Here is a 23643-nt window from a genome sequence, read left to right as displayed (position 1 = left end):
TTACTAAAATTAATTAATAGATAAAATTAAAAATTTGTCTTATTTAGGTTTTGAAATGATTGGCTCACATTGATTCCTACATCCACACAATAATTAGTTAGAATACTTGAACCTATATATATATATATATATATATATATATATATATATATATATATACACACACATACACACATGATTAATGGTGTGTGGATATCCGATCCCAAGATGATAAAATCAGAAGTGTATAACTTTTTTGCTGCCAAGTTTCATGAACATTATCCCATCAGACATAAATTCATTAACTCCAATTTCAAGCAACTCTCTACGGGGCAATCTACTTATTTAGAGTCTGCATTCACAATTCCTGAAATTAAGTCTGTTGTGTGGTGTTGTGGTGGGGAGAAAGCACCAGGTCCTAATGGGTACTCATTCAAAATCATCAAGGCCAAACGGGATATAATAAAAGAGGATGTCATAAAATTTATAAAACAATTTGAATCAACGGGTTCTCTCGCCCTTGGTTGTAATTCATCGTTCATCACCCTCATTCCAAAAATATATGACCCATTATCTCTTGGAGATTACTGTCCCATTAGTCTCATCGGATGTTTGTACAAAGTGGTGGCCAAGTTGCTAGCAAATAGACTTAAGCGGGTGATTGGCTCAGTTGTGGACAAGGTCCAATCTGCATATTCAAGACAAATACATTCTCGATGGTCCATTGGTGATGAATGAAATATTGTCTTGGCCCAAACAACAAACGAAAAAATAGTCCTGTTTAAAGTCGACATTGAAAAGGCTTTTGACTCGATAAATTAGGGGTACCTGGACTCTGTCATGGATCAAATGCGGTTCGGGAGCAATTGGAGACAGTGGATCATGTGTTGTTTATCTTCATCAAAGGCTTCGGTATTGGTGAACGGAGCGCCTACTGATGATTTCCTTATTACAAGAGGTGTGCGCCAAGGTGACCCCTTATCACCTTTTCTCTTTATTCTCGCTATGGAAGGTTTAAATATCGCTATCAAAAGTGCATGTGAAAAATCTATATTGCGTGGTATTAATTTACCAAGGAGTGGTCCTTCCATTTCACACTTATTTTATGCTAATGATGCGATATTCATGGGAGAATAGGACTGTGATTGTATCAAGAACCTGTCTCGTATGCTCAAATGTTTCTGTATATCATCTAGGTTAAAAGTGAATATTCTGAATTCGCGTCTCTTTGGTGTTGGTGTGTCCAATGCAGAGCTTCGCAACACCACCCGGATGCTAGGTTGTTTGGAAGGGTCCTTTCCATTCACATACCTCGGGGTTCCTGTGGGAGCTAACATGGCCTTAAAAAGGAACTGGAAACCAATCCTCGATAAATTTAGCTCTAAGTTGTTGATTTGGAAAGCCAAAGCACTATCGTTTGACGATCATCTCACACTCATCAAATATGTTCTTGGCAACCTACCAACCTATTACATGTCCCTATTTAAAGAACCATAGGGCATCATTGATAATCTTGAGAAGATCAGATGCAAGTTTCTATGGGGTGGTGGAGAACTCAAAAAGAAAATATATTGGGTTGAGTGGTTGAAAGTCATTGCACCAAAATCCGACAGGGGTCTTGGTGTAGGTACATTACTCGCTTAAAACATAGCCCTTCTAATTAAATGGTGGTGGAGGTTGATGAACAAAAATAAAAGTTTATGGAAAGAGGTCATCGTGAGCATTCACAACCTACATAACAAACCAACATCATACATTTCCAAGAAATCTTCAAATGGTGTCTGGTGCAACATTACTAAGGAGATAAAGTCCATTAAAAATCTTGACATTGATGGTAATGATATCTTCTCATTCAGTCCGGGATTGGGTGTAAAAATCATGTTTTGGAAAGACACTTGGTGTGGTAATATCCCTTTCCAAAAAAATTCCCCCATTTATACATGATTGAATCAGTGAAATGTTGTCTTTTGGAAGATCGATTATCTATCAATGGCTTATCCTGGATGTGGAAGTATGAACCGATGGATAGAGAAGAGTTAAATAAGTTGTTGCAGTTATACAACGAGATCAGTGGGTTGGATGATGCGAGTAGTTCCGAGTACGACTTTAGTTTAACCTAAAATCTAATGGTGAATATAATGTCAAATCCAAGAGGAAATTATTGGATTCAAAATTGATTCTATAGAAAGGGCAGTCTATTTGCTAGTCAAAGTTAATTCTGCTAAAAGTTTGTTGCTTCATATGGAGGGCTTACATGGGTAGAATACTGGTGGCACAAGAGTTAGCTCTTAGAGGTGTTAGCAACTCCAACAATCTATGCCCATTTTTTTAGCAAAGTGGCTGAAACAGTGGATCACATTCTCACTTCATGTGAATACACTAAGGTGGTGATTGAGGGGGTTCTAAAATGGTGTGGATTTCAAAATAGAAGTTTCTCTAATGTCAAGGATTTCATTGATTTTATAGCTACATGGGGCAATTGTCCTAGGGATAAATTGATTATAAACATGATATTCTATTGTCAAATTTAGAACATCTGGCTGGCAAGGAATGATCGAATTTTTAAAAAATACGGTGTATCCCTAATGAAAATAGCGGACAACATTATTTCTTTGTCTTACGCATGGTTTAAACATAGAGGTGGTATTGGGTCCGGGACTTGGGTTGAGTGGAATATCTCACCTTTCACACATCTTAAAATTTAGTGTTTTGTTTATGTTCTTCGTTTGTTATTTTTGTTCCTTGTATTATTTCTATCCGCTCTAGTTTCTTGCTAAGTGTGTGCCTTTTAATCTTATTGCCATTTTCACATATATATATATATATATATACATATATATATATATATATATATATATATATATATATATATATATATATGGGTAAAGTGAATATACCTAACAACCTTATATAAGCTTAGGTACCTAACCTCATCAAACTACGTCATTTTGCATTGAATTTTCATTGCAATCATCCGAGGTTCTTAAACTTCATCCCTAAACTTGATTTACTTCAAAAAATTTTGGAAATTCATCATTATATTTCTCCTACGTCTTTTCATTTGTAGCGGTAGGATATGAAGGTCATAGGTGGTATTCGATAGAAAGACGTGATGTAAAAGAAAGATATTGTTGAAAGTCCAAAGATTTTGGAAGTAATCAAGTTATGGGGTTGAAGTTTAAGAACCTTAGGCAATTACAATGTAAATATGATACAAACCGATGTAGTATTATGGAGTTAGGTACCTAAGCTTATATAAGGTTGTTAGATATATTCACTTTACCCTATATATATATATATATATGTGTGTGTGTGTGTGTGTGTGTGTGAGAGAGAGAGAGAGATTTTCTATAACTAGAAAAGATTCCCCGGCGTTGCCGGGGTTGGAAGGTATTGCTTTGTATAGTAAAGTAGCATGTCGAATTGGATTGAGATAATCTAGTAAATGAAGATAAATAATGTCATCTAATTATATAAGTAAAGAAATCTAAATCATTATTTCTTGCAATAAATGAGGAAAATAAGGAAATGGTCTCACAAATTGATCTTTATTACCATGTATGGCAGCGGACGAAATACCAATCTGGAAAATATAGACCGTTGTTTTTTGTCTGTTAATGTGAGAGTAATTTGGTCTTTTAAGGTAGTAGGGACTGAATTTGTGACAACGGGTAAACCATATGGACCATTTATGTAATTTTGGCGGTGGTGGTGGTGGTGGTGATGATAGCTGGTGGGTGGCTTTATAGTATTGATTGAGTATTTTCTAATAAATAAAACATTAATTTAAAACCAAAAAGAGAAATATAAATTAATAAAAAAAAATAGGATTAGGTGTAAAAGAATGATTTCGGTTTTCATCGTTGTCCTCAATGTGTCAAATCTGGTAAACCACACAGACCAATCGTGTAATTTTATCTAACAATAATAATAATAATAATGAAGGACCATTTCTGCCAAAAGACTAACTACTAATAATATGCAACAAAAGGCGAGGGTTATGAAAAATTCAAACGAAAGTGAAAGGGTTGTTTGTGAACGAAAGCATAAAGGTGATGGGTTAATGTTGTAAGTAGTTTTTTAAAACTAACATAAGTTGGAGGACAAAAGTGACAAAAAAAGAATAGCAACCATACATAACCTTAGGGACCAATCTTGCCAAAGACTTAGGAAATTTATTATTCCTAACTTTCATATCTTTAATATATATATATATATATATATATATATATATATATATATATATATATATATATATATATATATATAGGGTTAGATTATTTTGTTTTCACTCTCTATTGTATGCATGTATGACTGATTATGGACCAATCATTTTAGTTATTTTAAGAAAGTAATTAATGCATATTACATGTTGAAGATATAATGAATATTAATTACATCTTCATCATTTAATATGCATTAAATTACTTTCTTAAAATAACTAAAATGATTGGTCCAGAATCAATCATACATGCACACAATAGATACTGAAAACATTTGAACCTAACTCTCTCTCTCTCTCTCTCTATATATATATATATATATATATATATATATATATATATATATATATATATATATATGTATATGTATATATATATATATATAGGGTAAAGTGAATATACCTAACAACCTTATATAAGCTTAGGTACCTAACCTCATCAAACTACGTCATTTTGCATTAAATTTTCATTGCAATCATCCAAGGTTCTTAAAGTTCATCCCTAAACTTGATTTACTTCAAAAAAAATTGGAAATTCATCATTATATTTCTCCTACATCCTTTCATTTGTAGCGGTAGGATATGAAGCCCATCAGGTGGTATTCGATAGAAAGACGTGATGTAAAAGAAATATATTGTTGAAAATCCAAAGATTTTGGAAGTAATCAAGTTATAGGGTTGAAGTTTAATAACCTTAGGCAATTACATTGTAAATATGATATAAACCGATGTAGTATTATGAAGTTAGGTACCTAAGTTTATTTAAGGTTGTTAGGTATATTCACTTTACCCATATATATATATATATATATATATATATATATATATATATATATATATATATATATATATATATATATATATATATATATATATATATATATAGGGAAAAGTGAATATACCCTTAAGGGTATATAAGCTTAGGTACCCAAACTCATCATATTACGTCGTTGTGTATCATATATACACATTGTAATTGTCCAATGCTATTCTAATTCAACTTCTAACTTGATTTAATTTCAAGATTTTTATAAATTTTACGTTTATCTTCCTTTTACATAATTTTCATTTTCAACTGTAATATATATAGCCTAGTAGGCGTTTGGCATAAAAATGTGATGTAAGAGGAAAATAATAGTGAAATTTCGAAAATTTTGAAAGTAAATCAAGTTAGGGGTTGAAATTTAAGAAAATTATAATGAATATATAAAACAAAACGACGTATTATATTGGCTTTGGGTAACTAAGCTTATATACCCTTATGGGTATATTCACTTTTCCCATATATATATATATATATATATATATATATATATATATATATATATATATATATATATATATATTAAAAAAAGATATTGTTTTATCCTCTTTGCAAAAGTTCTTGCATCCACGTTCCGAGGTGAGGGGTCAAACTTCCCTATTGAGTTTAAATAGTCCTCAAACTTTTAAGTCAATGTGATACGGGTTTTTAGATTCAATTATTGTTAGATTTTATTAATTTTGTTAAGAGAAATTAAATATTTTTACCTTTTGAACAGAATTCATTGTACGTATTTTCAACGAAAAACTTGTTTCTATTTTCTATGAATATCAAACTTTGGTTAATGTTGTTTACAAGACTGACTCAATTGAATAACATTTATTCTATAATCTAAAGATGTTAAATTCATATGTTATATTTAAAAACAGTGAATCATTTATTAAAAAACGTTCAGAATATTAAAAAAACATGTACTTGTAAAAGTCTCTCTCTCTCTCTCTCTCTCTCTCTCTCTCTCTCTCTCTCTCTCTCTCTCTCTCTCTCTCTCTCTCTCTCTCTCTCTCTCTCTCTCTCTCTCTCTCTCTCTCTCTCTCTCTCTCTCTCTCTCTCTCTCTCTCTCTCTCTCTCTCTCTCTCATACACACACAAAGTCAAATGGATTGAAATTTTTAATGGATTCCTTTAATATTCAAATTAATTAAATACAAAAAGGGGAAAAGAAAAAGGCAAACAAAGCTGTAAAATATTGTTAATCAATTCTCATTTACTTTTTAATGCTTTTCCGCCTACATAATTTACGGATCACCTCATCTTCTATCATTTGATAATTGTATACTTACAACATTTAATCTATTTAAGAGTAAATTATAGTTTTGGTCTCTCACTTTTTTTTTTTTTTTTTTTTTAATTAGCTGTAAAATATTGTTAATCTAACTATTATAAACAAGGTTTTCAAAAAAAAGAACTATTTTTTTTTTCAGTTTTTGAAAAACAACCAATTTTTTCGGAATGCTCTCATTTTGAAGAATTGTTCATATTCTAAGATTTTTTTTTTATTTTTTATTTTTTTATTTTCAAAGAATTTTTCTTGGTTTTATGGGATTCCGAATACTAAATTTTGTAATATTTTATGCCAATGTTTTTCAATAAAATGTCTAATTTTGTATACTAATATCGTATATAGTTAATGTTAATATATTTGTTTAATTTTTTTTGTAAAATTAAGCAAAAAAATGATTTTTTGTAAGAGTTGAAGTTAGTTCTATGGTGTCGAAATTGTTTTAATGTTTATTATGTGATGTAATATTATTTACAAAGGCATTGTTTGTTTCGAAATTGTAATGTTTAGTCCTTTGTATTTTTTGTATGTTTTTTATTCTCCTGTATATAGGGGAGGATATAGTAGATAGATAAGAACTTTTGTAACTCTTCTGTCTAATTCTATCTTAATACGAAAAGCATAATACGAGTTGAAACAAGATTATATTTACTTTGAGTGTTCTTAATTATGTTTGTTTTCTGATCTCGTTTCTCTACTCGATTAAATCACAAATACATTTGTTATCAGAGCAGGAATCATACTGCAATGATGTGATTTTCATCTTGTGTCAATCGTATTTTGAGTCTCATATTGGATTTAAAAGTTTCCACACTTTTGATACTGAAAATCATCATTGATCTTCAGTTGTGATTCGATTCTGCAACTAGTTTTTTAATCGAGTGTTCTACTTGCTTTTTCTGATTAATTCATCCATTAATTCTCAAATTTATGAAGTTTTTCTGAGAATTCATCTGTACATCAATGGTGAATTTCAATATAAACACGATGACGTCTTTTTCTCATCTGATAGGATCTTCAACAAAGATTCCTATGCTTATTCCAGAGTATTATGATCAGTGGGATGATCGCATGGAAGACAACTTGAATGGACTCGATGAGGAGCTTTGGGATTGTATTTCAAGAGACGTTCTTCCTCCAAAAAATGTTCAAACTATTGGTTCATCTGCTTCAACTCAAATTGTTTCTGATCAATCAACAATGCTGAAGAAGAATGAGAAAAGGTGTATGAGAGAGCTTTGTGGTGCTCTTCCTCCTGTTGTTTATAACTATGTTCGTAGTTGTAAATCTGCAAAAAAGATCTGGAATACTCTCAAAGAGAAGTTTCAAGGGAGTGAAAAGATGAAGATCAACTCTGTAAAGCATTGTTTGGTGGATTTGAAAGAGTTCAAGCAAAAGGAAGGTGAATTTATCGAACTTTATTACGATGACTTGAATGAACTCATCTACAAATGCAGTCGTAATGGAATTACCAGGCCAACCATGGAGTTTAATCTCACTTTCATTATGGGATTAAGAAAAGAATGGCGAAATGTTAGTCTCATGGTGAAAACCCAACAGAGCTTCGATACCTCAACTTTAAATGATCTTTACAATTTGCTTAAACTCATGATCCATAAGTTATCGAGATGGCTGAAGAGTCGAAAATAAGTCTGGGAGGACCACTTGCATTAGTTTCGAAAGTATCTGAGAAAGAAGCTACAATAAAAGAGAGTTCCGATGATAAAGGCTTAATAGTTAACTCAAATAACGAAGCCATTACTTTTTACTCTAACAACAAAGTAAAGCAATTTTATAAAAAGCCATTTGGTTCAAAAGTAAGGACTGGAGAGGCAAAAGTGAGTTTTGCTGGAAAAATGAATGAGGAGAAGAAGTCCGAAAAGAAAGATTCAAAGTCAGAAGAATCGAAAGTTGAAAAAAAGCTCAAAGGTGACTCAGGTGTTGACTGTCACTATTGTCATGGTGCAAATCATATGGCAAGGGACTGTATTCTTCGAAAGAAATAAGAGAATAAATGTAAGATCAAAGACGAAGCATATTATGTCGAACGTCTGGAAGAGGTGAGAGCAAAAGCTAAAGGTCTGTCATTGGTGGTAAGAGGAGAAGGAGATGAAGATGGAACTTATCAGATTTGGTCGTCAGGATCTGATGATCACGAAATGCGTAATCCTACACATGGCGCAATGTATGCGAAGTTTGAGGATGAAGATGAAGAGAATGTTATTGCTCGTTGTTTCATGACGAAAAGTGGAGACAAATCACCAATGACCACGAAGGCTTTATGTGACGAGCAATGAAAGACCCCAAACTTTCATACTTAGAACATTGTTACTCCAAATCATGCTACTTGCATATTCATAAATAATATTTTACATTGATAATTTAGTTACATAAGACTAGATACAAACTGACTATTAAAAAAAATGTTATATATAACATAACTTCCCAGGACATTAAAGTTTTATACATACATGAGTACTAAATACAAAAGTAATAGTTTTAAACTATTCAAAATCTTCTAACAATATATGTCTATGCTGGATCCTTATTACATGAAATAGTTAACCACTTAGAGGGATAAACAGTGACGCTTAGTGAGTTCAATAACAGATACAATATAACGTTATGCCATATATATACTTCAATATGCCAGAAGCAAAGAAGAACAAGGAACAACAAAAGCATATGTGAATAATTTGACAAGCTTTCCATATCAATCAATGAGACATAACAATTTCAATACCTGATATACATCAATAACGCTTCGGTCCAAATGACACAGAAGATATACAATTTACGATTAAACATTTTGGTAGATTTCAGGCTTTCAGCCCTGTCTAACCTTCTGCCTATGCCATAAGGGTAGAAGTCATTCTCTTGAGAGACATGCTCTACACGGCCAGAGGCTACATACCAATACCACTGTGAATCTAAGTCCTTTCACTGATCAAATAGCCAAAGGTACAACTTTGTTATCAAAATAGCACGAAATAATAACACGGGAAAATAACATGGAAAAGCACATAGCACATATAATACATAACATACAATTGTTCCTATATATTGAACTCACTGTGAAATAATCGAGGGTTAAAATAGTAAATTGGTCAGTACTTCGTTCTAATAAATAGCTTTCTTTGATGAAAACCGGGAGCTTTATTGAAAACCAGGCCTTGCGAGGGTAGAGCTTCAAAATCGAAAAAAATAAATTTTTCAGGGTCTTCGGGCACTTCGGAATGTATTTCAGATGTTTGGTATGATCCCGGGGCTTCGGGGAAAGTTGAAATGGAAGAAATATTGATTTAGGGGTGAAAATGGACAATTTTCTAAAATATATCAAGGAGGTTTCGCACCCTCCTTTATATAGGGTGCGAGTCCGAAGATTGACGGCTGAGAAGGAGACACACGGCAGCAGATGCCAGGCCTGGCGTAAGATGCGAGGTGAGGGCAGGTAGCGGTCTTGGACTCGCACCCTATATAAAGGAGGGTGCGAACCCTCCCAGATATATTTTAGAAAATTGCCCATTTTCACCCCTAAATCAATATTTCTTTCATTTCAGCTTTCCCCTAAGCCCCGAGATCATACCAAACATCTTAAATACATTCCGAAGTGCCCGAAGACCCATAAAATTTTATTTTTTTCGGTTTTGAAGCTCCACCCTCACAAGGCCCGGTTTTCAATAAAGCTCCTGGTTTTCATCAAAGAAAGATATTTATTAGAACGAAGTGCTGCCCAAATTACTATTTTAACCCCTGATTATTTCATGGTGAGTTCAATATATAGGAACACTTGTATGTTATGTGTTATATGTGCTATGTGCTTTTCCATGTTATTTTCCCGTGTTATTATTTCGTGCTATTTTGATAGCAAAGTTGTACCTTTGGCCTTGTGATCAGTGAAAGGACTTAGATTCACAGTGGTATTGGTATGTAGCCTCTGGCCGTGTAGAGCATGTCTCGCAAGAGAATGACTTCTACCCCTATGGCATAGGCAGAAGGTTAGACAGGGTTGAAAGCCTGAAATCTACCAAAATGTTTAATCGGAAATTGTATATCTTTTGTGTCATTTGGGCCGAAGCGTTATTGATGTATATCAGGTATTGAAATTGTTATGTCTCATTGATTGATATGGAAAGCTTGTCAAATTATTCACATATGCTTTTGTTGTTCCTTGTTCCTCTTTGCTTCTAGCATATTGAAGTATATATATGGCATAACGTTATATTGTATCTATTATTGAACTCACTAAGCGTCACCGCTTATCCCTCTAAGTGTTTAACTATTTCATGTAATAAGGATCCAGAATAGACATATATTGTTAGAAGATTTTGAATAGTTTAAAACTATTAATTTTGTATTTAGTACTCATGTATGTATAAAACTTTAATGTCCTGGGAAGTTATGTCATATATGACATTTTTTTTTAATAGTCGGTTTGTATCCAGTCTTATGTAACTAAATTATCAATGTAAAATATTATTTATGAATATGCAAGTAGCATGATTTGGAGTAACAATGTTTTAAGTATGAAAGTTTGGGGTCTTTCAATCATGGTATCAGACATGGATTGGTACTTAGACTTAAACCGTCAAAAGTTCAATATAGGAACGGATTCATTGTAAGTATATGGATACAAACCATAGGAAATAGTTAAGTAAAAGTATTAGGTAATAATAAATCATAATATTCTAAAAATACTATGTTGCTCCAAATTTTCAGAAGAATGGATGAACAGGAAGGTAGCCATACACCATAAGTAGGTGGAGATCCTAAACCTGGTGAAGTAAATACTCCAATATCCCCTTGTGAGGAGTGACTCTTGGGTAAACTTACTGGTATTATTTGGCAGACTCTCAAAGAACACAAGAAGAATAATGATAAAGGCAAATAGAAAGCCACTGGAGAATCTTCGAAAGGAGAGACAAGACGTCCCTCATTTAAAAATTTCAAGAGTAGTGGTGCTACAGAGTTTTCTGGTGTCCTTAATCCCATAGTTGTTCTAACTTGGATTCAGAACACAGAGAAAGTATTTCGTATCTCCTATGTGGATAATGAACAAAAGGCTAATTATGCTTCTGCAATGCTCATCGGAGAAGCCTTGGTCTAGTGGGAAGCAACATTTGAAGCTCTCAACGAGTATAACCAAGAGAATATATCTTGGGAAATGTTCAAAACACGCTTGCTAGGAAAGTATTACCCTCTTGACATGAGGAGGAGATTGGAGAAACAATTCCTCGAGCTTAAACAGGGAGGAATGACCGTGAATGAATATGAAACTCAATTCAATCAAAAAGAACGGTTTGCTACAAAGTATATTCCAACTGAAGAAGAGAAAATTCAGTTATTCTTGGATGGACTGCGGTATGAAATCCGCTATTTCGTAGCTAATCGGGATATTCTGTCATTTGATAAAGCTATTGAGTACGCTTGAAAGCGTGAGCATGACTTAGAGATACGTGGTACCTTTTTTTTATTCCAAAGCACACACGTATCGATCGAACTGTTCCTGTTTCCTCTATTCCACCAGCTCAATTCGTTCGATCTGAACCTAGCAAACAAGTGTAATCTTAGAGTGCTTCTCGTGGTCGCGGTAGATCACAGTCTTTTTCTATTCAATCGCCATCATGTCGTATTTGTGGAAATAGTCATCCAGGTCAAATTACAGAATAGAAAAGGAATATGTGATCTGTTATGGACGTAGAGAAACAGGTCACATAAAGCCAGCTTTCCCGATGAATAATTTTACTTGCTTTGCTTGTGGTGTTGCTGGCCACAGGAAGCGTTTCTGCGCTACTCTTACTAGCCAACTGGCAGGAAGTCAAGCTTCTGTTCAACAACCAACAAAAAGTCAAGCTCCTGTTCAACAACCAAAGAATACTCCAACTAAAAAGGAGGATGTTCCAAAAGCAAAGGGTCGTGCATTCCAGATTACCACAGAGGAGGCACGCGAGGACCCGAATGTTGTGACGGGTACATTTCTTGTCAACTATAGAACTGCTCACATCTTATTTAATTCTGGTTCCACATATTTTTTTGTGTCTTATGAATTTGTGCATTCTTTTCAAATGGATTGCTATTCACTCGTGCAACCATTTCACGTAGATACTGCAGGAAGTATATCATTACTTCCTGATAAAATCTATAAGGATTGGGTCATAGAAATTGAAGGCTACAATTTTCTTACTAATCTGATTCATATCTCCTTGCCTAACTTTGATATTATTCTCGGTATGGATTGGTTGTCAAAGAACCACGCAAAGCTCTTGTGCTATGAAAAGATAGTACGTATTCCTATTGAAGGGGAGAATTCTATTTATGTCTACGGTGAACAAAGAATCTTAAAAATAATCTCATTCCTTAAAGCTCATAAATATATATCGAAAGGATGTTCTATGTATCTGGCCTATACCGTCGATATCTTAAAAGAGGAAAAGAAAACGGTAAATGATGTTCCCGTTGTTAACGAATATCATGATGTTTTTCCCGAATAATTGTCTGGACTTCCTCCGGACAGGCAAGTAGAACTTCTGAATTGACCTTGTTCCTGGTGCTGCTCCGATTGCCAAGACTCCTTATCGTCTTGCGCCAGCTAAAATGAAAGAAATGATGATTCAACTACATAAATTACTTGACAAAGGCTTTATTTGACCGAGTACCTCTCCTTGGGGTGCTCCAATGTTATTTTTCAAGAAGAAAGACGGTTCGATGCGAATGTGTATTGATTACCATGAGCTAAATAAGGTAACTATCAAGAACAAGTACCCACTACCTCGCATTGACGATTTCTTTGATCAACTTCAGGGTGTTAGCTATTTCACGAAGATTGATTAGAGATCTAGCTATCATCGGTTGAAAGTACACGAGCAGGATGTACTGAAGACTGCTTTTCGTACTCGATATGGGGATTATGAATTCCTTGTCATGCCTTTTGGTCTAACAAATGCTCCCATTGTATTCATGGATATTATGAATTGTGTATGCCATCCAATGCTCGATAAATCTGTCATCGTATTCATTGATGATATTCTAATCTATTCCAAGTCTAAAGCTGATCATGCCATTCATATTCGCGAAGTATTAGAAACTCTTCAAAAGGAGAAACTATATGCTCAATTCTCGAAATGTGAATTTTGGCTTCGCCAAGTTCAATTTCTCGGCCATGTGATTTCTGGTGATGGTATATCTGTAGATCCTACCAAAATCGAAGTTATTCAGAATTGGGAATGGTCCCGTAATGCTTCTGAAATTCGTAGTTTCTTGGGTCTCGCGGGATAGTACCGGAGATTTATTAAAGATTTTTTGCGTATAGCCGTACCTCTCACAAGTCTTACATGAAAGGAATTAAAGTTCGAATGGGGTGAAGCCCAAGAAAAAGATTTCTCAACTCTAAAAGATCTATTGACTCATGCTCTGATTTACAGAAGGTGATAATGACTTTTTTATGTATAGCGACGCTTCAATGTTAGTACTCGGCTGTATATTGATGAAACATGGTAAAGTGATAGCTTATGCCTCAAGACAACTGAAAGAGTATGAAAAGAATTATCCCACCCATGACCTCAAACTTGCTGCAGTACTTTTTAACCTAAAACTTTGGAGGCATTATATTTTTGGTACAAAATGCCAATTGTTTACTGACCACAAAAGTCTCAAGTACATATTCAGCCAACAAACTTTGAATATGAGACAACAACGAGCCATTGATCTAATCGAAGATTATGACTATGAAATCTTGTATCATCCTGGAAAGGCCAATGTAGTTGCCGATGCACTTAGCATAAAGGTTTATCATAATAGTGTGTGTTATGCTATTAATCACACTACAATAAAGTTCACTATTCTAGATGAACTATAAATGGCAAGTAAAGGCCCTAGAGCCAGAAAATGTGAAGAAAGAAGGGATGGTACATTATACTGATGTTTTACTTGATAATCCACGAGGATTGAAGGTATTCAAGAATCAGCTATGGATTTCAAAGATTGGTGGATTAGGACAGAAGATTTTGGATGAAGCCCATAAATCTAAACTGTCAATACATCCTGTTTCAAGTAAAATGTACTATGACGTACGGACTGATTATTGGTGGCCTGGATTAAAGAGAGACATTGGAAGATATGTGCAGGAATGTCTAGTTTGCTTACAAGTCAAAGAAGAGCACCAAAAGCCTTACGGAACTCCAGAAATTCTTAGTGTTCCTGTGTGGAAATGGGAAGAGCTGTCCATGGATTGTAATACCAAATTGTCAAAGACTGCTAGAAAGCATGATAGCATTTGGGTAGTTATCGACCGATTGACTAAAACCACACATTTTCTCTCCATGCGTCAGACGACTCCAATGGAGAAATACGCACAAGTGTACATGGATGAAATTGTTGCAAGTCATGGTGTGCCACTAAAGATTATTTCCGATCGTGATACTTGCTTCACTTCTCATTTATGGGCAAGTATGCAACGTAAATTGGGATCTCGTGTTGCTCTCAGTACAACCTATCATCCCTAGGCAGATGGTCAGACGGAGAGAACAATCCAAATAGTAGAAGATATGCTTCGTGCATGTGTCTTGGAGTTCGGTGGTAACTGGGACAAATACTTACCTCTTGTCAAATTTTCATATAATAACAATTACCACGCTTCAATCAAAATGCCACCATATGAAACACTATATGGATGTAGATGTCGCACTCCATTATGTTGGCGTGAAATAGGACAGAAAATCCTTGGAGGCCCAGAGATGATTCAAGACACCACTGACAAGATTCAAATTATACAAGAAAGAATAAAAGCGGCCCAGGATCGACAGAAGTCCTATGTAGAAAAGAGGAGACGACCCATATAATTCTAGGTGGGTGATTTCGTAATGTTGAAGGTATCCCCGTGGAAAGGCATTATGCGATTTGGGAAGAAAGGAAAACTAAGTCCTAGATTTGTTGGTCCTTTCAAAATCATCCAGAGAATTCATAAACAAGCATACCGCTTGGAATTACCAGAAGATTTGGCAGGTATTCATGATGTGTTTCATATGAGTTATCTGCATGAATGTTTAAGCATATATGATGAAGCGGTTCCGTTATCCGAGGTGAAACTGGATAATAAGTTAACATATGTAGAAGAGCCTGAAGAGATCGTCAACGGAAGAACGACTAATCTACGTAAAAAAGAAGTGGAGTTAGTGCTTGTCAAATCAAGGCCCAAATTATACTTGGGAAAATAAAAATGAGATAAGAGCAAAATATCCCCATTTGTTTTAATCGCTATAATTTTGGGGATGAAATCCTGAAAAGGAAGAGGTATATTGGACCTCACCTTCAGGTGCAAGCTTCGGCGACACGCGTCGGACAGCTAGCTTTGGACAAGAGGAGTCAGCAACACGCATCGGATTCTCATTGGACCGCACTTCGAAATCGTCATTTGATCGGAACATAGGTCAGGCTCATGTGCGAGGTGACGTGGCTAAATCCTGGCCTTGCAATTTTTCTTGGATTACGCATTTTCCTCGATTTTTGTGTCCCTAACTGCTGGGTTTTATACAAACAATCCTATGTGAGCATGCAACCCTAATTTGGATCTATGTTTTCACTATTAGATACACAACATTATGAACACATAAAGAGCCCTAGCATGCTCCTACGTATTTTGAAATTTAGATAGTAGAAGGGATTACATACCTCTTGTTGTTATATTGTAATAACAACTCAAATCTTCAATCTTCTTGTACTTGAAAGCAAGTACCACAAGTGTAGTACCTCTAATGGCTCACAAACACCAAGAGAAAATGGAGAGGCAAGAGAGAGAGGGAGGAGGCTACAAAATTCGGCCTTAGGGTTCTCTTAGAAGCAAGTGGACGAATTCTGTAGCCTAGGGTCCTTATTTATACTTGTGGGCAGCTAGGGTTTCTTGCAAAACCCTAATGGACAACTTAGACATTAAGCAGCCCATGGAACCTTCTAGAATAAGGCCATGGACGAAAATATGATGGGCTCCCATCATAGTTTCATTCATCCCTTTGTCCCATTGGGTTTCCCAGCCCAAAATCCAACTATTACACATTTGACAGTGTAAGTCCCATTATTTAATTAATTTCTTTTAGTCACCAAATTAATTCTTAATTAATTTATGACTAATATTAATTAAATAATATGATTTCTCTTTTAATATATTATTCTTATAATATATTAATAAATCATAATAACCTCTTTCTCTATTAATTCTCCAGTCAAGTTGCTTTGGTGAAGGCAACCTAAAAGGACCATGCACAACCGGGTCAAGTACTTACCAAATATGGTTACGGGCTTAGACACTATTCCAACAGTCTCCCACTTGGATAAGTCTAGTAACCATAAATTCAAGTAGAACCCGATTAGCAATCGTAGCTCTTAAAGACGCTGTCAAACTCTGATCTTATCAATATCCTATCCTTTATATAAGGGATCGAATTATCCTTTGTTCTAGATATCGTGTGGACAATCACATGGAACATGGTCATACTTATTGTCCAGCAGATTGTTTCTCGATCTCATATTCGTTTGACATAGAACTTAATTGAACACATCAATTTAGTCCTGACTAGGCCCGACACATAAGTCAATTCAAATCATCGAGGAGCCCTGATATCGCTTTTACCCTCTTAGGATAAAAGGAACAGATAAACTTCAACTTATATGCATTTACTATTCACTAATCAAATCATACACAACAATGCGTTTTATGACATCAAGTTACTGATGCGTTTTCACATTATCAATGCACAACCAATTAGCAAACAATAAACCATATATCTAGGTTTTAAGACCATATGATATTATCGTCTTGCGATCACTCGTGATAAATTCTATGAAGTGATTCTAGCAAGTGTGGGTTTATTCCAATGCTCAAAACTTGTTCATAAGTACTCATGAACGTTGTAGCAAACCTTTGCTATGTCTAATACCTTTCATACAATCTACACACCTATTCATGACAGTCTTCATTCATACCTATTTCCAACATATGAACGACTGTGGACCGTTCGAATAATTCGATTATCCTTAAATAACTCAATTATTCAGGAAGTGAAAACATGCAAAGTGAAACAATAGTTAAACAATTAACATAAGACAGTAACTTTACTTATAATTAATACTCCTTTATTTAATCATCAAATGTCAATTACATTTATCTGTTACACGTTTCTAAACCATCTAATCTAAACTAATATCGTCCTTCAGCCCAATGCTCCTAGCGTGCTACAAGTGCTTAACCCTACTCAGTCCCTTTGTAAGCGGATCTGCTGGGTTATCCTCTGACAATACCCTCTTCACTACGAGGAGTCCTTTTTCTACCCAATGTCGAATAAAGTGATATTTTCTGTCGATATGTCGACATCTATCATGATCCCTCGGTTCCTTGGTCAAGGCAACCGCTCCTTCATTATCACAGAAAGTTTCCATGGGCTCCTGTATGGCTGGCACAACTTTAAGGTCTCCAATGAAATTATTCAGCCATATTGCCTCTTTTGATGCTTCACTTGCTGCAATGTACTCTGATTCGCACATTGAATCAGCTACGGTTTCTTGCTTGGAACTTTTCCAACTCACTGCTCCTCCATTAAGGGTAAAGACCCATCCCAACTACGAACGGTAGTTGTCCCTATCGGTCTGAAAACTAGGATCACTATACCCTTGCACTTTTAAGTCATCACTCCCACCGAGGACTAGAAACCATTACTTGGCCCTCCAAAGGTACTTAAGAATATTCTTGACTGCGGTCCAATGTGCTTTGCAAGGGTTCCCTTGATATCTGTTTACCATGCTCAAAGAGAAGGCCACATCAGGCCAAGTACAAGTCATAGCATACATGATCGAGCCAATTACGGAAGCGTAAGGTACTCGGCTCATCTCTGCTATCTCGGCTTCGGTACTCGGAGTTTGAATCTTACTCAATTTAGCATTACTTTGGAATGGTAACTCCCCTTTCTTGGAATTCTCCATACTAAAACGTTTTAGTACCTTTTCCAAGTAAGTATTCTGACTAAGCCCTATTAGTCTTTTACTCCTGTTTCTCACTATCCTTATTCCCAGAATATATGCAGCTTCTCTGAGGTCCTTCATAGCGAAACACTTCCCGAGCCAGGATTTAACTTCCTGCAGTGTCGGGATGTCGTTTCCTATGAGTAATATGGCATCGACATACAATACGAGGAAACTCACTATACTCCCACTGGCTTTGACATATACACATGATTCATCTTCGCTTCGCAGAAACCCAAACTCTTTGACTTTCTCATCGAAACAAAGATACCATCTGCGAGATGCTTGCTTAAGTCCATAAATGGACTTCTCAAGCTTGCACACTCTATTAGGATGCTTTGCATTGATAAAATCCTCTGGCTAATCCATGTAAACATCCTCAGCCAACTTCCCATTAAGGAAAGTGGTTTTGACATCCATTTGCCATATTTCATAATCATGAAATGCAAAAATGGAAAGCATCACCATAATAGATTTGATCTTCGCAACTGGTGAGAAGGTTCCATCATAGTCAACTCCAGGAGTTTGAGTAAAGCCCTTTGCAACCAATCGTGCCTTACACGTCTGCACATTCCCATCCATGTCGGTCTTCTTCTTGAAGATCCACTTGCACCCGACCGTTTTACGTCCGGGCACATGGTCAACCAAATTCCAAACATGGTTTTCATACATGGACTGAATCTCACTGTCCATTGCCTCTTTCCATTTTATAGACTCTGGGCCTGCCATGGCTTCCATATACCTGTTAGGTTCGTCCAAATTCACTAGTGTACTATCATTAATGAACGTATCCCCTTCCATAGTAATATGAAAACCATAAAACTGGGTTTGAACCGTAACCCTTTCGGAATGTCTAAGAGGTAAGGATTCATCAATTGGCTCAACTGGAGTTTCATCCTCGGGTTGAGAGTCAGCATTAGAGGTTCCTTCATCACTCGACTCTTGAATCTCCTCAAGATTGATCAGCCTCCCACTGTCCCCTTGGCTTATGAGTTCTCACTCTCGGAAAACCCATCTCCTCGCAATGAAGACAACACTGTCACTCAGTCTATAGAAGAGATATCCAAAGGACTTTTGCAGGTAGCTGATGAAAACACATCGCTCACTACGAGGTTCGGGCTTTTCGTGAGTCTCTCGTCTTATGAAAGCCTCGCAACCCCAAACCTTGATATGTGCCAATGTCACACCCCCAAACCAGAATGGCGGAAACATTCGGGGGTGGATGACTTCACGTAGTATCACAACCATTGAATATTGTAAAGAAAGTAACACAACCATCACATATATAATGAAAACGTATGTTGTTGCGTTATACATATTAGCAAAAGAATATTACAATGAGATGATAAATGTTCAATAATAAAACATCCTTAGTGTTCCCTTCTCCAAAAGCTGGTGGTTACCTGTATTACTGATTCCCTGAGAAATACAAGTGGTTTCGAAAAAGTGTCAACAATTAAGTTGGTGAGTTCATAAGTGTTTTGCATTGAAAAGTATGTCCTTTTTGATAGTAAATCGATGAACGAGGTTATCAGAAAATCCAATATTTTCTATAAATGATTTGAAAAGTTTCCTGTGTTGGAGTGTGTTTGTGTTTTCCATACTTGAATAATAATAACGAACTTTGTATTAACGATAAAATGGAAAACTGAAATGCATATATGAATCTCGTAAATCAAACTTGTTATTATACTTTTATGTGAGTTTTATAACCATGCTATTGACACTGATGGCCTGTAACAACGTTCTTCAGGCGTTGGAACTGTTATGACGTTTGTCACCCCAGGCCTGCCGGCCTAACTGTAGCTAACAGCTTAGGTGTGGGATTGTCAATCCCGTATAGATCTATACACAAGTATCACGCTCCCCCTACAAGGGATTATGGTATATAATATAGGACTTAATAATGCATCTCGAACGTACGTGAAGCTGTCTCACATTACTTGGTATAAACAGATTTACGATAATAAAGACTTTACTTCTTTTGAAAGCATTTCATTTGTCGAGATGTATATGTAAAATGTATGAATCACTTGAATACTACACTCATTATAGTTTCTCAAAAGTATGTTCCCATTTGGTAATAACAACTTGGTGATATAATAGCCCTTTTAAGGATAAAGTTATTTTTGTATCAAAACCCTATAAGAACGATATTATAAAAATGATATTTTGATTTGTAATGCACTTGTATTCCCCCCCTAAAACGTGAAAAGAATTGAAAATTAGGGGTATGAACTCACTCGTTAAGTTTGAAGAGAGGGGCTAGAGTTGAGCAGAGTTCCGACCGCGGAAAGTTGCGTCTTCGGGTTCTCGGGAATCTCTGCAGCGTAGATCCTTCGTCGGGGGCTCGAGTGCGGAAACCAAGGTAAGAAAATGGTCTCTGGAGCTGGGAGAATGGCTGAGGAATTGTGAAGGTGTGCCAAAACTCGAAGCTCATGCCATCTATTTATAGTGCTGGAAGAGTGGGTACGCGGGGCGTAATTTTGGAGTACGCTGGGCGTACTCACGTACGCGGCGCGTACGTCGTTACGCTGGGCGTAATATGGCGTCATGGCTTATGACTCCTGGCTAGCTACGCGTAGCTTGGGCGGGCCGATGGGACTCGACTCTAGGTCTAGTACGCGGGGCGTACTCCCAGAGAACGCGGGGCGTAACACGGCCTGTCCTCTTCTAAATTCCGTAACTTTCGCGTACGAGCTCCGTTTTTCGTGTTCTTTATATCCACGCGTAGGTGAGATTATGTTCTACAACTTTCATTTAGACTCCGTCGGCTAGTTTTGACTTTATTTTTAATGATATATTTTTAATAGGATGGGCCTTCTAAAGTTCGTTAAAAATTCATAGGTTCTTTATTCGACGTCGGTTTTCGTTTGTCTTTTTATTGTTTTATTACCACTGAGGAGATCTTCAACTTCCGTTTAGGTGGCGATAGCTAAATAACACTCGATCTTCAATCTGAGTTTTTAGCCCTCTACTATTGTTACGAAACTTTGAAAATCCATAACTTCTTCATATGAGGTCCAATTTGGGCGATCTTTTTATGCACGCTCACCTTTCAACGAGATCTACGACTTTTGTTTAGATACTTAAGGCTAAAATGTATTTTATTGAGATTTTTCTTTTTATGTCAAATAATGTTTTTACGTCGTGTCGTAAATATACGAGTGGTTATAATTTCTTCAATATAACCCGGTTTTGAGCGTTCTTTATGTTTTTGGAAACCTTAGCATGATATCTAATATTTGATGCATCCCAACTTAGATACTTGAACACTTTATTTTCGAGGTTAATTTCGTTGTTTTTAGCTTTCGAGTGTTTACAATGCTTTTGGAAAATATAGGGTTGTCACATCATCCCCCTGTTAAGGGAATTTCGTCCCGAAATTTAATCTAAGATAGAGTTTACAGTTTTAGGAAAAAGATGCGGGTACTTTTGTTTCATCTGATCTTCGCGTTCCCAGGTGTATTCAGGTCCTCGCTTGGCGTTCCAGCGGACCTTTACAATGGGTATGCGGCTTTGTTTAGTCCTTTTGATTTCCCGATCCATGATCTCTACTGGTTCCTCCTCAAATTGGAGGTTTTCATTTATTGCAATTTCGTCTGGAGGGACGACAAGGGTCTCGTCGGATAAGCACTTCTTTAGATTCGATACGTGAAAGGTAGGGTGTACGTTGTGGAGCTCCTGAGGTAGTCTAAGTTTGTAAGCCACTGGACCGATCCTGGCAAGGATCTCGAATGGTCCGATGTATCTAGGGTTCAGTTTTCCACGTTTTCCGAAGCGTATTAAACCTTTCCAAGGCGAGACTTTGAGTAGGACATGGTCTCCAACTTGGAATTCCAAGGGTTTTCGTCTCTTATCTGCGTAACTCTTTTGTCTATCCCTTGATGCTTTTAGACGTTCTCGGATTTGAACAATCTTCTCCGTAGTCTCCCTTATGATTTCTGGCCCAGTGAGCGTGTTGTCAGTTGCTTGCCCTTTTGCTAGTTGTGTGTCCCCCACTTCGGCCCAGCACAAAGGTGACCTGCATTTGCGGCCATAGAGGGCTTCGAACGTGGCAGCTTTGATACTGGTGTGGTAGCTATTGTTGTACGAGAACTCGACCAAGGGTAGATGTGTGTCCCATGCTTTGCCAAAATCGATTACGCAAGCTCTCAGCATGTCTTCCAGGGTTTGTATAGTTCTCTCGCTCTGACTGTCGGTTTGTGGGTGATAAGCGGTACTCATGTCTAGTCTTGTCCCCAAAGCTTTTTGTAGCGACTGCCAGAACCTTGAGGTGAATCTACTATCTCGGTCCGAGATAATGGATATGGGCACACCATGCAGTCGTACAATTTCTCTGAGGTATGTCCTTGTTAACTTCTCCAATTTATCCGTCTCTTTGATTGGTAGGAAATGCGCTGACTTAGTTAACCTGTCGACAACTACCCAAATGGTGTCGAGTCTGCTTGTTGTTTTGGGTAATTTTGTTATGAAATCCATGGTTATCCGCTCCCACTTCCATTCGGGTATTTCTGGTTGTTGTAATAATCTCGAGGGCTTCTGGTATTCCACCTTGACTTTGGCACATGTCAGGCATTTGCTCACGTAGGTAGCAATTTCGGCTTTCATGTTTTGCCACCAGTACAACTTCTTGAGGTCGAGATACATCTTATCGGAGCCGGGATGTATGGAGTATCGTGTTTTATGGGCTTCGTCCATAACGATTTCTCTGAATCCACCAAACTTTGGTATCCAAATTCGATCCATGAAATAACGAATCCCATTGCTCTTGGTCTCAAGGTTTTTATCCATTCCCCTTAGGGCTTCTCCTATCACATTTTCGGATTTCAAGGCTTCTATTTGGGCTTCCTTGATTTGCGTGAACAGGTGTGATTGGATCGTCATAGTTAGGGATTTTATTCGGCGACCTGAGTACTCCTTCCGACTGAGTGCATCAGCCACTACATTAGCTTTTCCAGGGTGATATCGAATTTCGCACTCGTAATCACTTAGTAGTTCTACCCATCGTCTCTGTCCACTACAAGAAAAAGACCCTTTTACGACGCGCAAAACACGACGCTCTTTGATTTATGTTACGCATTAGAGAGCGACATTAAAAAAGTGTCATCTCTTCAAAAATTTTAAGGATTTAGGTCGCGCATTACTGAGTGCCCTTAAATTAGTGTCTCATGTAAAAATATTAAAAACACAGAGGGCACCTATAATAAAAAGGGCGTCCTCTACAAATGTCGCTTTATAATTTTAATAAACGCGCGTTTCTGGGACTCAGGGGGGAAACTAAATCCCCCAAAATTTTGAACACCCGCTTCCTCTTCCTCTCTACTCTCTACAC

This window comes from Lactuca serriola, chromosome 8 (assembly GCF_051521515.1).
Source record: "Lactuca serriola cultivar US96UC23 chromosome 8, Lser_US96UC23_V15, whole genome shotgun sequence".
In the NCBI taxonomy this organism is placed as follows: domain Eukaryota; kingdom Viridiplantae; phylum Streptophyta; class Magnoliopsida; order Asterales; family Asteraceae; genus Lactuca; species Lactuca serriola.
The sequence above is the reverse complement of the archived record's forward strand: the minus strand, read 5'-3'. Positions refer to the sequence as shown.